We start from the raw sequence: 19,685 nt of genomic DNA, 5'->3' as shown, positions 1-19,685 counted from the left end.
ATACTGCTCCTATGTACAAGAATATAACTACTATAATACTGCTCCTATGTACAAGAATATAACTACTATAATACTGCTCCTATGTACAAGAATATAACTACTATAATACTGTCCCCTATGTTCGAGAATATAACTACTATAATACTGCCCCTATGTACAAGAATATAACTACTATAATACTGCTCCTATGTGGAAGAATATAACTACTATAATACTGTCCCCTATGTACAAGAATATAACTACTATAATACTGCCCCTATGTAGAAGAATATAACTACTATAATACTGCCCCCTATGTACAAGAATATAACTACTATAATACTGCCTCCTATGTACAAGAATATGACTACTATAATACTGCCCCCTATGTACAAGAATATAACTACTATAATACTGCTCCTATATACAAGAATATAACTACTATAATACTACCCCCTATGTACAAGAATATAACTACTATAATACTGCCCCTATGTACAAGAATATAACTACTATAATACTGCCCCTATGTACAAGAATATAACTACTATAATACTGCCCCTATGTACAAGAATATAACTACTATAATGCTGCCCCCTATGTACAAGAATATAACTACTATAATACTGCCCCTATGTACAAGAATATAACTACTATAATACTGCCCCTATGTACAAGAATATAACTACTATAATACTATCCCCTATGTACAAGAATATAACTACTATAATACTATCCCCTATGTACAAGAATATAGCTACTATAATACTGCCCCCTATGTACAAGAATATAACTACTATAATACAGCCCCTATGTTCGAGAATATAACTACTATAATACTGCCCCTATGTACAAGAATATAACTACTATAATTCTGCCCCTATGTACAAGAATATAACTACTATAATACTGCCCCCTATGTACAAGAATATAACTACTATAATACTGCCCCTATGTACAAGAATATAACTACTATAATACTGCTCCTATGTACAAGAATATAGCTACTATAATACTGCCCCCTATGTACAAGAATATAACTACTATAATACTGCCCCTATGTTCGAGAATATAACTACTATAATACTGCCCCTATGTACAACAATATAACTACTATAATACTGCTCCTATGTACAAGAATATAACTACTATAATACTGCTCCTATGTACAAGAATATAACTACTATAATACTGCCCCTATGTACAAGAATATAACTACTATAATACTGCCCCCTATGTACAAGAATATAACTACTATAATACTGCCTCCTATGTACAAGAATATAACTACTATAATACTGCCCCCTATGTACAAGAATATAACTACTATAATACTGCTCCTATGTGCAAGAATATAACTACTATAATACTGCCCCTATATACAAGAATATAACTACTATAATACTGCCCCCTATGTACAAGAATATAACTACTATAATACTGCCTCCTATGTACAAGAATATAACTACTATAATACTGCCCCCTATGTACAAGAATATAACTACTATAATACTGCCCCCTATGTACAAGAATATAACTACTATAATACTGCCCCCTATGTACAAGAATATAACTACTATAATACTGCTCCTATGTACAAGAATATAACTACTATAATACTGCTCCCTATGTGCAAGAATATAACTACTATAATACTGCTCCCTATGTACAGGAATATAACTACTATAATACTGCTCCTATGTACAAGAATATAACTACTATAATACTGCTCATATGTACAAGAATATAACTATTATAATACTGCCTCCTATGTACAAGAATATAACTACTATAATACTGCCCCTATGTACAAGAATATAACTACTATAATACTGCCCCCTATGTACAAGAATATAACTACTATAATACTGCCTCCTATGTACAAGAATATAACTACTATAATACTGCCCCCTATGTACAAGAATATAACTACTATAATACTGCTCCTATGTGCAAGAATATAACTACTATAATACTGCCCCTATGTACAAGAATATAACTACTATAATACTGCCCCCTATGTACAAGAATATAACTACTATAATACTGCCTCCTATGTACAAGAATATAACTACTATAATACTGCCCCCTATGTACAAGAATATAACTACTATAATACTGCCCCCTATGTACAAGAATATATCTACTATAATACTGCCCCCTATGTACAAGAATATAACTACTATAATACTGCTTCCTATGTACAAGAATATAACTACTATAATACTGCCCCTATGTACAAGAATATAACTAGTATAATACTGCCCCCTATGTACAAGAATATAACTACTATAATACTGCCCCCTATGTACAAGAATATAACTACTATAATACTGCCCCCTATGTACAAGAATATAACTACTATAATACTGCTTCCTATGTACAAGAATATAACTACTATAATACTGCCTCCTATGTACAAGAATATAACTACTATAATACTGCCCCCTATGTACAAGAATATAACTACTATAATACTGCCCCTATGTACAAGAATATAACTACTATAATACTGCCCCCTATGTACATGAATATAAGTACTATAATACTGCTCCTATGTACAAGAATATAACTACTATAATACTGCCCCCTATGTACATGAATATAAGTACTATAATACTGCTCCTATGTACAAGAATATAACTACTATAATACTGCTCCTATGTACAAGAATATAACTACTATAATACTGCCCCTATGTACAAGAATATAACTACTATAATACTGCTCCTATGTACAAGAATATAACTACTATAATACTGCCCCTATGTACAAGAATATAACTACTATAATACTGCCCCCTATGTACAAGAATATAACTACTATAATACTGCCTCCTATGTACAAGAATATAACTACTATAATACTGCCACCTATGTACAAGAATATAACTACTATAATACTGCTCCTATGTGCAAGAATATAACTACTATAATACTGCCCCTATGTACAAGAATATAACTACTATAATACTGCCCCCTATGTACAAGAATATAACTACTATAATACTGCCTCCTATGTACAAGAATATAACTACTATAATACTGCCCCCTATGTACAAGAATATAACTACTATAATACTGCCCCCTATGTACAAGAATATAACTACTATAATACTGCCCCCTATGTACAAGAATATAACTACTATAATACTGCTCCTATGTACAAGAATATAACTACTATAATACTGCTCCCTATGTGCAAGAATATAACTACTATAATACTGCTCCCTATGTACAGGAATATAACTACTATAATACTGCTCCTATGTACAAGAATATAACTACTATAATACTGCTCATATGTACAAGAATATAACTACTATAATACTGCCTCCTATGTACAAGAATATAACTACTATAATACTGCCCCTATGTTCAAGAATATAACTACTATAATACTGCCCCCTATGTACAAGAATATAACTACTATAATACTGCTCCTATGTACAAGAATATAACTACTAAAATACTGCCCCTATGTACAAGAATATAACTACTATAATACTGCCCCTATGTACAAAAATATAACTTCTATAATACTGCCCCCTATGTACAAGAATATAACTACTATAATACTGCCCCCTATGTACAAGAATATAACTACTATAATACTGCCTCCTATGTACAAGAATATAACTACTATAATACTGCTACTATGTACAGGAATATAACTACTATAATACTGCTCCTATGTACAAGAATATAACTACTATAATACTGCTCCTATGTACAAGAATATAACTACTATAATACTGCCCCTATGTACAAGAATATAACTACTATAATACTGCCCCCTATGTACAAGAATATAACTACTATAATACTGCCTCCTATGTACAAGAATATGACTACTATCATACTGCCCCCTATGTACAAGAATATAACTACTATAATACTGCTCCTATGTACAAGAATATAACTACTATAATACTGCCCCTATGTACAAGAATATAACTACTATAATACTGCCCCTATGTAGAAGAATATAACTACTATAATACTGCCCCCTATGTACAAGAATATAACTACTATAATACTGCTCCTATGTACAAGAATATAACTACTATAATACTGCCCCTATGTACAAGAATATAACTACTATAATACTGCCCCTATGTAGAAGAATATAACTACTATAATACTGCCCCCTATGTACAAGAATATAACTACTATAATACTGCCTCCTATGTACAAGAATATGACTACTATAATACTGCCCCCTATGTACAAGAATATAACTACTATAATACTGCTCCTATATACAAGAATATAACTACTATAATACTACCCCCTATGTACAAGAATATAACTACTATAATACTGCCCCTATGTACAAGAATATAACTACTATAATACTGCCCCTATGTACAAGAATATAACTACTATAATACTGCCCCTATGTACAAGAATATAACTACTATAATACTGCCCCCTATGTACAAGAATATAACTACTATAATACTGCCCCTATGTACAAGAATATAACTACTATAATACTGCCCCTATGTACAAGAATATAACTACTATAATACTATCCCCTATGTACAAGAATATAACTACTATAATACTATCCCCTATGTACAAGAATATAACTACTGTAATACTGCTCCTATGTACAAGAATATAGCTACTATAATACTGCCCCCTATGTACAAGAATATAACTACTATAATACAGCCCCTATGTTCGAGAATATAACTACTATAATACTGCCCCTATGTACAAGAATATAACTACTATAATACTGCCCCTATGTACAAGAATATAACTATGATAATACTGCTCCTATGTACAAGAATATAGCTACTATAATACTGCCCCCTATGTACAAGAATATAACTACTATAATACTGCCCCTATGTTCGAGAATATAACTACTATAATACTGCCCCTATGTACAAGAATATAACTATGATAATACTGCTCCTATGTACAAGAATATAACTACTATAATACTGCTCCTATGTACAAGAATATAACTACTATAATACTGCCCCTATGTTCGAGAATATAACTACTATAATACTGCCCCTATGTACAAGAATATAACTACTATAATACTGCTCCTATGTGGAAGAATATAACTACTATAATACTGTCCCCTATGTACAAGAATATAACTACTATAATACTGCTCCTATGTGCAAGAATATAACTACTATAATACTGCCTCCTATGTGCAAGAAAATAACTATTATAATACTGCTCCTATGTACAAGAATATAACTACTATAATACTGCCCCCTATGTACAAGAATATAACTACTATAATACTGCTCCCTATGTACAAAAATATAACTACTATAATACTGCCCCCTATGTACAAGAATATAACTATTATAATACTACCCCCTATGTACAAGAATATAACTACTATAATACTGCTCCCTATGTACAAGAATATAACTACTATAATACTGCTCTTATGTACAAGAATATAACTACTATAATACTGCGCCTATGTACAAAAATATAACTACTATAATACTGTCCCCTGTGTACAAGAATATAACTACTTTAATAATGCTCCTATGTACAAGAATATAGCTGCTATAATACTGCCCCTATGTACAAGAATATAACTACTATAATACTGCACTCTATGTACCAGAATATAACTACTATAATACTGCCCCTATGTACAAGAATATAACTACTATAATACTGATCCTATATACAAGAATATAACTACTATAATACTGCCTCTATGTACAAGAATATAACTACTATAATACTGCTCCTATGTACAAGAAAATAACTACTATAATACTGCCCCCTATGTGCAAGAATATAACTACTATAATACTGTCACCTGTGTACAAGAATATAACTAAATAATACTGCTCCTATGTACAAGAATATACATACTATAATACTGCTCCTATGTACAAGAATATAACTACTATAATACTGCCCCCTATGTACAAGAATATAACTACTATAATACTGCCCCCTATGTGCAAGAATATAACTACTATAATACTGTCCCCTGTGTACAAGAATATAACTACTATAATACTGCTCCTATGTACAAGAATATACATACTATAATACTGCTTCTATGTACAAGAATATAACTACTATAATACTGTCCCCTGAGTACAAGAATATAACTACTATAATAATGCTCCTATGTACAAGAATATAGCTACTATAATATTGCCCCTATGCACAAGAATATAACTACTATAATACTGCTCCTATGTACAAGAATAGAACTACTATAATACTGCTCCTATGTACAAGAATATAACTACTATAATACTGCTCCTATGTACAAGAATATAACTACTATAATACTGCTCCTATGTACAAGAATATAACTACTATAATACTGTCCCCTATGTTCGAGAATATAACTACTATAATACTGCCCCTATGTACAAGAATATAACTACTATAATACTGCTCCTATGTGGAAGAATATAACTACTATAATACTGTCCCCTATGTACAAGAATATAACTACTATAATACTGCCCCTATGTAGAAGAATATAACTACTATAATACTGCCCCCTATGTACAAGAATATAACTACTATAATACTGCCTCCTATGTACAAGAATATGACTACTATAATACTGCCCCCTATGTACAAGAATATAACTACTATAATACTGCTCCTATATACAAGAATATAACTACTATAATACTACCCCCTATGTACAAGAATATAACTACTATAATACTGCCCCTATGTACAAGAATATAACTACTATAATACTGCCCCTATGTACAAGAATATAACTACTATAATACTGCCCCTATGTACAAGAATATAACTACTATAATGCTGCCCCCTATGTACAAGAATATAACTACTATAATACTGCCCCTATGTACAAGAATATAACTACTATAATACTGCCCCTATGTACAAGAATATAACTACTATAATACTATCCCCTATGTACAAGAATATAACTACTATAATACTATCCCCTATGTACAAGAATATAGCTACTATAATACTGCCCCCTATGTACAAGAATATAACTACTATAATACAGCCCCTATGTTCGAGAATATAACTACTATAATACTGCCCCTATGTACAAGAATATAACTACTATAATTCTGCCCCTATGTACAAGAATATAACTACTATAATACTGCCCCCTATGTACAAGAATATAACTACTATAATACTGCCCCTATGTACAAGAATATAACTACTATAATACTGCTCCTATGTACAAGAATATAGCTACTATAATACTGCCCCCTATGTACAAGAATATAACTACTATAATACTGCCCCTATGTTCGAGAATATAACTACTATAATACTGCCCCTATGTACAACAATATAACTACTATAATACTGCTCCTATGTACAAGAATATAACTACTATAATACTGCTCCTATGTACAAGAATATAACTACTATAATACTGCCCCTATGTACAAGAATATAACTACTATAATACTGCCCCCTATGTACAAGAATATAACTACTATAATACTGCCTCCTATGTACAAGAATATAACTACTATAATACTGCCCCCTATGTACAAGAATATAACTACTATAATACTGCTCCTATGTGCAAGAATATAACTACTATAATACTGCCCCTATATACAAGAATATAACTACTATAATACTGCCCCCTATGTACAAGAATATAACTACTATAATACTGCCTCCTATGTACAAGAATATAACTACTATAATACTGCCCCCTATGTACAAGAATATAACTACTATAATACTGCCCCCTATGTACAAGAATATAACTACTATAATACTGCCCCCTATGTACAAGAATATAACTACTATAATACTGCTCCTATGTACAAGAATATAACTACTATAATACTGCTCCCTATGTGCAAGAATATAACTACTATAATACTGCTCCCTATGTACAGGAATATAACTACTATAATACTGCTCCTATGTACAAGAATATAACTACTATAATACTGCTCATATGTACAAGAATATAACTATTATAATACTGCCTCCTATGTACAAGAATATAACTACTATAATACTGCCCCTATGTACAAGAATATAACTACTATAATACTGCCCCCTATGTACAAGAATATAACTACTATAATACTGCCTCCTATGTACAAGAATATAACTACTATAATACTGCCCCCTATGTACAAGAATATAACTACTATAATACTGCTCCTATGTGCAAGAATATAACTACTATAATACTGCCCCTATGTACAAGAATATAACTACTATAATACTGCCCCCTATGTACAAGAATATAACTACTATAATACTGCCTCCTATGTACAAGAATATAACTACTATAATACTGCCCCCTATGTACAAGAATATAACTACTATAATACTGCCCCCTATGTACAAGAATATAACTACTATAATACTGCCCCCTATGTACAAGAATATAACTACTTTAATACTGCTTCCTATGTACAAGAATATAACTACTATAATACTGCCCCTATGTACAAGAATATAACTAGTATAATACTGCCCCCTATGTACAAGAATATAACTACTATAATACTGCCCCCTATGTACAAGAATATAACTACTATAATACTGCCCCCTATGTACAAGAATATAACTACTATAATACTGCTTCCTATGTACAAGAATATAACTACTATAATACTGCCTCCTATGTACAAGAATATAACTACTATAATACTGCCCCCTATGTACAAGAATATAACTACTATAATACTGCCCCCTATGTACAAGAATATAACTACTATAATACTGCCCCCTATGTACATGAATATAAGTACTATAATACTGCTCCTATGTACAAGAATATAACTACTATAATACTGCCCCCTATGTACATGAATATAAGTACTATAATACTGCTCCTATGTACAAGAATATAACTACTATAATACTGCTCCTATGTACAAGAATATAACTACTATAATACTGCCCCTATGTACAAGAATATAACTACTATAATACTGCTCCTATGTACAAGAATATAACTACTATAATACTGCCCCTATGTACAAGAATATAACTACTATAATACTGCCCCCTATGTACAAGAATATAACTACTATAATACTGCCTCCTATGTACAAGAATATAACTACTATAATACTGCCACCTATGTACAAGAATATAACTACTATAATACTGCTCCTATGTGCAAGAATATAACTACTATAATACTGCCCCTATGTACAAGAATATAACTACTATAATACTGCCCCCTATGTACAAGAATATAACTACTATAATACTGCCTCCTATGTACAAGAATATAACTACTATAATACTGCCCCCTATGTACAAGAATATAACTACTATAATACTGCCCCCTATGTACAAGAATATAACTACTATAATACTGCCCCCTATGTACAAGAATATAACTACTATAATACTGCTCCTATGTACAAGAATATAACTACTATAATACTGCTCCCTATGTGCAAGAATATAACTACTATAATACTGCTCCCTATGTACAGGAATATAACTACTATAATACTGCTCCTATGTACAAGAATATAACTACTATAATACTGCTCATATGTACAAGAATATAACTACTATAATACTGCCTCCTATGTACAAGAATATAACTACTATAATACTGCCCCTATGTACAAGAATATAACTACTATAATACTGCCCCCTATGTACAAGAATATAACTACTATAATACTGCTCCTATGTACAAGAATATAACTACTAAAATACTGCCCCTATGTACAAGAATATAACTACTATAATACTGCCCCTATGTACAAAAATATAACTTCTATAATACTGCCCCCTATGTAAAAGAATATAACTACTATAATACTGCCCCCTATGTACAAGAATATAACTACTATAATACTGCCTCCTATGTACAAGAATATAACTACTATAATACTGCTACTATGTACAGGAATATAACTACTATAATACTGCTCCTATGTACAAGAATATAACTACTATAATACTGCTCCTATGTACAAGAATATAACTACTATAATACTGCCCCTATGTACAAGAATATAACTACTATAATACTGCCCCCTATGTACAAGAATATAACTACTATAATACTGCCTCCTATGTACAAGAATATGACTACTATCATACTGCCCCCTATGTACAAGAATATAACTACTATAATACTGCTCCTATGTACAAGAATATAACTACTATAATACTGCCCCTATGTACAAGAATATAACTACTATAATACTGCCCCTATGTAGAAGAATATAACTACTATAATACTGCCCCCTATGTACAAGAATATAACTACTATAATACTGCTCCTATGTACAAGAATATAACTACTATAATACTGCCCCTATGTACAAGAATATAACTACTATAATACTGCCCCTATGTAGAAGAATATAACTACTATAATACTGCCCCCTATGTACAAGAATATAACTACTATAATACTGCCTCCTATGTACAAGAATATGACTACTATAATACTGCCCCCTATGTACAAGAATATAACTACTATAATACTGCTCCTATATACAAGAATATAACTACTATAATACTACCCCCTATGTACAAGAATATAACTACTATAATACTGCCCCTATGTACAAGAATATAACTACTATAATACTGCCCCTATGTACAAGAATATAACTACTATAATACTGCCCCTATGTACAAGAATATAACTACTATAATACTGCCCCCTATGTACAAGAATATAACTACTATAATACTGCCCCTATGTACAAGAATATAACTACTATAATACTGCCCCTATGTACAAGAATATAACTACTATAATACTATCCCCTATGTACAAGAATATAACTACTATAATACTATCCCCTATGTACAAGAATATAACTACTGTAATACTGCTCCTATGTACAAGAATATAGCTACTATAATACTGCCCCCTATGTACAAGAATATAACTACTATAATACAGCCCCTATGTTCGAGAATATAACTACTATAATAGTGCCCCTATGTACAAGAATATAACTACTATAATTCTGCCCCTATGTACAAGAATATAACTACTATAATACTGCCCCCTATGTACAAGAATATAACTACTATAATACTGCCCCTATGTACAAGAATATAACTATGATAATACTGCTCCTATGTAGAAGAATATAGCTACTATAATACTGCCCCCTATGTACAAGAATATAACTACTATAATACTGCCCCTATGTTCGAGAATATAACTACTATAATACTGCCCCTATGTACAAGAATATAACTATGATAATACTGCTCCTATGTACAAGAATATAACTACTATAATACTGCTCCTATGTACAAGAATATAACTACTATAATACTGCCCCTATGTTCGAGAATATAACTACTATAATACTGCCCCTATGTACAAGAATATAACTACTATAATACTGCTCCTATGTGGAAGAATATAACTACTATAATACTGTCCCCTATGTACAAGAATATAACTACTATAATACTGCCCCCTATGTACAAGAATATAACTACTATAATACTGCTCCTATGTACAAGAATATAACTACTATAATACTGCTCCCTATGTGCAAGAATATAACTACTATAATACTGCTCCCTATGTACAGGAATATAACTACTATAATACTGCTCCTATGTACAAGAATATAACTACTATAATACTGCTCATATGTACAAGAATATAACTACTATAATACTGCCTCCTATGTACAAGAATATAACTACTATAATACTGCCCCTATGTACAAGAATATAACTACTATAATACTGCCCCCTATGTACAAGAATATAACTACTATAATACTGCTCCTATGTACAAGAATATAACTACTAAAATACTGCCCCTATGTACAAGAATATAACTACTATAATACTGCCCCTATGTACAAAAATATAACTTCTATAATACTGCCCCCTATGTAAAAGAATATAACTACTATAATACTGCCCCCTATGTACAAGAATATAACTACTATAATAGTGCCTCCTATGTACAAGAATATAACTACTATAATACTGCTACTATGTACAGGAATATAACTACTATAATACTGCTCCTATGTACAAGAATATAACTACTATAATACTGCTCCTATGTACAATAATATAACTACTATAATACTGCCCCTATGTACAAGAATATAACTACTATAATACTGCCCCCTATGTACAAGAATATAACTACTATAATACTGCCTCCTATGTACAAGAATATGACTACTATCATACTGCCCCCTATGTACAAGAATATAACTACTATAATACTGCTCCTATGTACAAGAATATAACTACTATAATACTGCCCCTATGTACAAGAATATAACTACTATAATACTGCCCCTATGTAGAAGAATATAACTACTATAATACTGCCCCCTATGTACAAGAATATAACTACTATAATACTGCTCCTATGTACAAGAATATAACTACTATAATACTGCCCCTATGTACAAGAATATAACTACTATAATACTGCCCCTATGTAGAAGAATATAACTACTATAATACTGCCCCCTATGTACAAGAATATAACTACTATAATACTGCCTCCTATGTACAAGAATATGACTACTATAATACTGCCCCCTATGTACAAGAATATAACTACTATAATACTGCTCCTATATACAAGAATATAACTACTATAATACTACCCCCTATGTACAAGAATATAACTACTATAATACTGCCCCTATGTACAAGAATATAACTACTATAATACTGCCCCTATGTACAAGAATATAACTACTATAATACTGCCCCTATGTACAAGAATATAACTACTATAATACTGCCCCCTATGTACAAGAATATAACTACTATAATACTGCCCCTATGTACAAGAATATAACTACTATAATACTGCCCCTATGTACAAGAATATAACTACTATAATACTATCCCCTATGTACAAGAATATAACTACTATAATACTATCCCCTATGTACAAGAATATAACTACTGTAATACTGCTCCTATGTACAAGAATATAGCTACTATAATACTGCCCCCTATGTACAAGAATATAACTACTATAATACAGCCCCTATGTTCGAGAATATAACTACTATAATAGTGCCCCTATGTACAAGAATATAACTACTATAATTCTGCCCCTATGTACAAGAATATAACTACTATAATACTGCCCCCTATGTACAAGAATATAACTACTATAATACTGCCCCTATGTACAAGAATATAACTATGATAATACTGCTCCTATGTAGAAGAATATAGCTACTATAATACTGCCCCCTATGTACAAGAATATAACTACTATAATACTGCCCCTATGTTCGAGAATATAACTACTATAATACTGCCCCTATGTACAAGAATATAACTATGATAATACTGCTCCTATGTACAAGAATATAACTACTATAATACTGCTCCTATGTACAAGAATATAACTACTATAATACTGCCCCTATGTTCGAGAATATAACTACTATAATACTGCCCCTATGTACAAGAATATAACTACTATAATACTGCTCCTATGTGGAAGAATATAACTACTATAATACTGTCCCCTATGTACAAGAATATAACTACTATAATACTGCTCCTATGTGCAAGAATATAACTACTATAATACTGCCTCCTATGTGCAAGAAAATAACTATTATAATACTGCTCCTATGTACAAGAATATAACTACTATAATACTGCCCCCTATGTACCAGAATATAACTACTATAATACTGCTCCCTATGTACAAAAATATAACTACTATAATACTGCCCCCTATGTACAAGAATATAACTACTATAATACTACCCCCTATGTACAAGAATATAACTACTATAATACTGCTCCCTATGTACAAGAATATAACTACTATAATACTGCTCTTATGTACAAGAATATAACTACTATAATACTGCGCCTATGTTCAAAAATATAACTACTATAATACTGTCCCCTGTGTACAAGAATATAACTACTTTAATAATGCTCCTATGTACAAGAATATAGCTGCTATAATACTGCCCCTATGTACAAGAATATAACTACTATAATACTGCACTCTATGTACCAGAATATAACTACTATAATACTGCCCCTATGTACAAGAATATAACTACTATAATACTGATCCTATATACAAGAATATAACTACTATAATACTGCCTCTATGTACAAGAATATAACTACTATAATACTGCTCCTATGTACAAGAAAATAACTACTATAATACTGCCCCCTATGTGCAAGAATATAACTACTATAATACTGTCACCTGTGTACAAGAATATAACTAAATAATACTGCTCCTATGTACAAGAATATACATACTATAATACTGCTCCTATGTACAAGAATATAACTACTATAATACTGCCCCCTATGTACAAGAATATAACTACTATAATACTGCCCCCTATGTGCAAGAATATAACTACTATAATACTGTCCCCTGTGTACAAGAATATAACTACTATAATACTGCTCCTATGTACAAGAATATACATACTATAATACTGCTTCTATGTACAAGAATATAACTACTATAATACTGTCCCCTGAGTACAAGAATATAACTACTATAATAATGCTCCTATGTACAAGAATATAGCTACTATAATATTGCCCCTATGCACAAGAATATAACTACTATAATACTGCTCCTATGTACAAGAATAGAACTACTATAATACTGCTCCTATGTACAAGAATATAACTACTATAATACTGCTCCTATGTACAAGAATATAACTACTATAATACTGCTCCTATGTACAAGAATATAACTACTATAATACTGTCCCCTATGTTCGAGAATATAACTACTATAATACTGCCCCTATGTACAAGAATATAACTACTATAATACTGCTCCTATGTGGAAGAATATAACTACTATAATACTGTCCCCTATGTACAAGAATATAACTACTATAATACTGCCCCTATGTAGAAGAATATAACTACTATAATACTGCCCCCTATGTACAAGAATATAACTACTATAATACTGCCTCCTATGTACAAGAATATGACTACTATAATACTGCCCCCTATGTGCAAGAATATAACTACTATAATACTGTCCCCTGTGTACAAGAATATAACTACTATAATACTGCTCCTATGTACAAGAATATACATACTATAATACTGCTTCTATGTACAAGAATATAACTACTATAATACTGTCCCCTGAGTACAAGAATATAACTACTATAATAATGCTCCTATGTACAAGAATATAGCTACTATAATATTGCCCCTATGCACAAGAATATAACTACTATAATACTGCTCCTATGTACAAGAATAGAACTACTATAATACTGCTCCTATGTACAAGAATATAACTACTATAATACTGCTCCTATGTACAAGAATATAACTACTATAATACTGCTCCTATGTACAAGAATATAACTACTATAATACTGTCCCCTATGTTCGAGAATATAACTACTATAATACTGCCCCTATGTACAAGAATATAACTACTATAATACTGCTCCTATGTGGAAGAATATAACTACTATAATACTGTCCCCTATGTACAAGAATATAACTACTATAATACTGCCCCTATGTAGAAGAATATAACTACTATAATACTGCCCCCTATGTACAAGAATATAACTACTATAATACTGCCTCCTATGTACAAGAATATGACTACTATAATACTGCCCCCTATGTACAAGAATATAACTATTATAATACTGCTCCTATATACAAGAATATAACTACTATAATACTACCCCCTATGTACAAGAATATAACTACTATAATACTGCCCCTATGTACAAGAATATAACTACTATAATACTGCCCCTATGTACAAGAATATAACTACTATAATACTGCCCCTATGTACAAGAATATAACTACTATAATGCTGCCCCCTATGTACAAGAATATAACTACTATAATACTGCCCCTATGTACAAGAATATAACTACTATAATACTGCCCCTATGTACAAGAATATAACTACTATAATACTATCCCCTATGTACAAGAATATAACTACTATAATACTATCCCCTATGTACAAGAATATAGCTACTATAATACTGCCCCCTATGTACAAGAATATAACTACTATAATACAGCCCCTATGTTCGAGAATATAACTACTATAATACTGCCCCTATGTACAAGAATATAACTACTATAATTCTGCCCCTATGTACAAGAATATAACTACTATAATACTGCCCCCTATGTACAAGAATATAACTACTATAATACTGCCCCTATGTACAAGAATATAACTACTATAATACTGATCCTATGTACAAGAATATAGCTACTATAATACTGCCCCCTATGTACAAGAATATAACTACTATAATACTGCCCCTATGTTCGAGAATATAACTACTATAATACTGCCCCTATGTACAACAATATAACTACTATAATACTGCTCCTATGTACAAGAATATAACTACTATAATACTGCTCCTATGTACAAGAATATAACTACTATAATACTGCCCCTATGTTCGAGAATATAACTACTATAATACTGCCCCTATGTACAAGAATATAACTACTATAATACTGCTCCTATGTGGAAGAATATAACTACTATAATACTGTCCCCTATGTACAAGAATATAACTACTATAATACTGCTCCTATGTGCAAGAATATAACTACTATAATACTGCCTCCTATGTGCAAGAAAATAACTGCTATAATACTGCCCCCTATGTACAAGAATATAACTACTATAATACCGCCCCTATGTACAGGAATATAACTACTATAATACTGCTCCTATGTACAAGAATATAACTACTATAATACTGCTCCTATGTACAAGAATATAACTACTATAATACTGCTCCCTATGTACAAGAATATAACTACTATAATACTGCTCCCTATGTACAAGAATATAACTACTATAATACTGCTCTTATGTACAAGAATATAACTACTATAATACTGCGCCTATGTACAAAAATATAACTACTATAATACTGTCCCCTGTGTACAAGAATATAACTACTTTAATAATGCTCCTATGTACAAGAATATAGCTACTATAATACTGCCCCTATGTACAAGAATATAACTACTATAATACTGCACTCTATGTACTAGAATATAACTACTATAATACTGCCCCTATGTACAAGAATATAACTACTATAATACTGCTCCTATATACAAGAATATAACTACGATAATACTGCCCCTATGTACAAGAATATAACTGCTACAATACTGCTCCTATGTACAAGAATATAACTACTATAATACTGCTCCTATGTACAAGAATATAACTACTATAATACTGCCCCCTATGTGCAAGAATATAACTACTATAATACTGTCCCCTGTGTACAAGAATATAACTACTATAATACTGCTCCTATGTACAAGAATATAACTACTATAATACTGCCCCCTATGTACAAGAATATAACTACTATAATACTGCCCCCTATGTGCAAGAATATAACTACTATAATACTGTCCCCTATGTACAAGAATATAACTACTATAATACTGCTCCTATGTACAAGAATATACATACTATAATACTGCTCCTATGTACAAGAATATAACTACTATAATACTGTCCCCTGTGTACAAGAATATAACTACTATAATAATTCTCCTATGTACAAGAATATAGCTACTATAATACTGCCCCTATGCACAAGAATATAACTACTATAATACTGCTCCTATGTACAAGAATAGAACTACTATAATACTGCTCCTATGTACAAGAATATAACTACTATAATACTGCTCCTATGTACAAGAATATAACTACTATAATACTGCACTCTATGTACAAGAATATAACTACTATAATACTGCCCCTATGTACAATAATATAACTACTATAATACTGCCCCTATGTACAAGAATATAACTACTATAATACTGCTCCTATGTACAATAATATAACTACTATAATACTGCCTCTATGTACAAGAATATAACTACTATAATACTGCCCCTATGTACAATAATATAACTACTATAATACTGCCTCTATGTACAAGAATATAACTACTATAATACTGCCTCTGTGTACAAGAATATAATTACTATAATACTGTCCCCTGTGTACAAGAATATAACTACTATAATAATGCTCCTATGTACAAGAATATAGCTACTATAATATTGCCCCTATGCACAAGAATATAACTACTATAATACTGCTCCTATGTACAAGAATAGAACTACTATAATACTGCTCCTAAGTACAAGAATATAACTACTATAATACTGCTCCTATGTACAAGAATATAACTACTATAATACTGCTCCTATGTACAAGAATATAACTACTATAATACTGCCCCTATGTTCGAGAATATAACTACTATAATACTGCCCCTATGTACAAGAATATAACTACTATAATACTGCTCCTATGTGGAAGAATATAACTACTATAATACTGTCCCCTATGTACAAGAATATAACTACTATAATACTGCCCCTATGTAGAAGAATATAACTACTATAATACTGCCCCCTATGTACAAGAATATAACTACTATAATACTGCCTCCTATGTACAAGAATATGACTACTATAATACTGCCCTCTATGTACAAGAATATAACTACTATAATACTGCTCCTATATACAAGAATATAACTACTATAATACTACCCCCTATGTACAAGAATATAACTACTATAATACTGCCCCTATGTACAAGAATATAACTACTATAATACTGCCCCTATGTACAAGAATATAACTACTATAATACTGCCCCTATTTACAAGAATATAACTACTATAATGCTGCCCCCTATGTACAAGAATATAACTACTATAATACTGCCCCTATGTACAAGAATATAACTACTATAATACTGCTCCTATGTACAAGAATATAACTACTATAATACTATCCCCTATGTACAAGAATATAACTACTATAATACTATCCCCTATGTACAAGAATATAACTACTATAATACTGCTCCTATGTACAAGAATATAGCTACTATAATACTGCCCCCTATGTACAAGAATATAACTACTATAATACAGCCCCTATGTTCGAGAATATAACTACTATAATACAGTCCCTATGTACAAGAATATAACTACTATAATTCTGACCCTATGTACAAGAATATAACTACTATAATACTGCCCCCTATGTACAAGAATATAACTACTATAATACTGCCCCTATGTACAAGAATATAACTACTATAATACTGCCCCCTATGTACAAGAATATAACTACTATAATACTGCCCCTATGTTCGAGAATATAACTACTATAATACTGCCCCTATGTACAAGAATATAACTACTATAATACTGCTCCTATGTACAAGAATATAGCTGCTATAATACTGCTCCTATGTACAAGAATATAACTACTATAATACTGCCCCTATGTTCGAGAATATAACTACTATAATACTGCCCCTATGTTCGAGAATATAACTACTATAATACTGCCCCTATGTACAAGAATATAACTACTATAATACTGCTCCTATGTGGAAGAATATAACTACTATAATACTGTCCCCTATGTACAAGAATATAACTACTATAATACTGCTCCTATGTACAAGAATATAACTACTATAATACTGCTCCTATGTACAAGAATATAACTACTATAATACTGCCCCTATGTTCGAGAATATAACTACTATAATACTGCTCCTATGTACAAGAATATAACTACTATAATACTGCTCCTATGTGGAAGAATATAACTACTATAATACTGTCCCCTATGTACAAGAATATAACTACTATAATACTGCCCCTATGTAGAAGAATA

This window comes from Phyllobates terribilis, unplaced genomic scaffold (genome assembly GCF_046119375.1).
Source record: "Phyllobates terribilis strain yellow unplaced genomic scaffold, ASM4611937v1 Scaffold_4__5_contigs__length_816908805, whole genome shotgun sequence".
NCBI classification, from domain to species: domain Eukaryota; kingdom Metazoa; phylum Chordata; class Amphibia; order Anura; family Dendrobatidae; genus Phyllobates; species Phyllobates terribilis.
Note: the sequence above shows the minus strand (reverse complement) of the source record.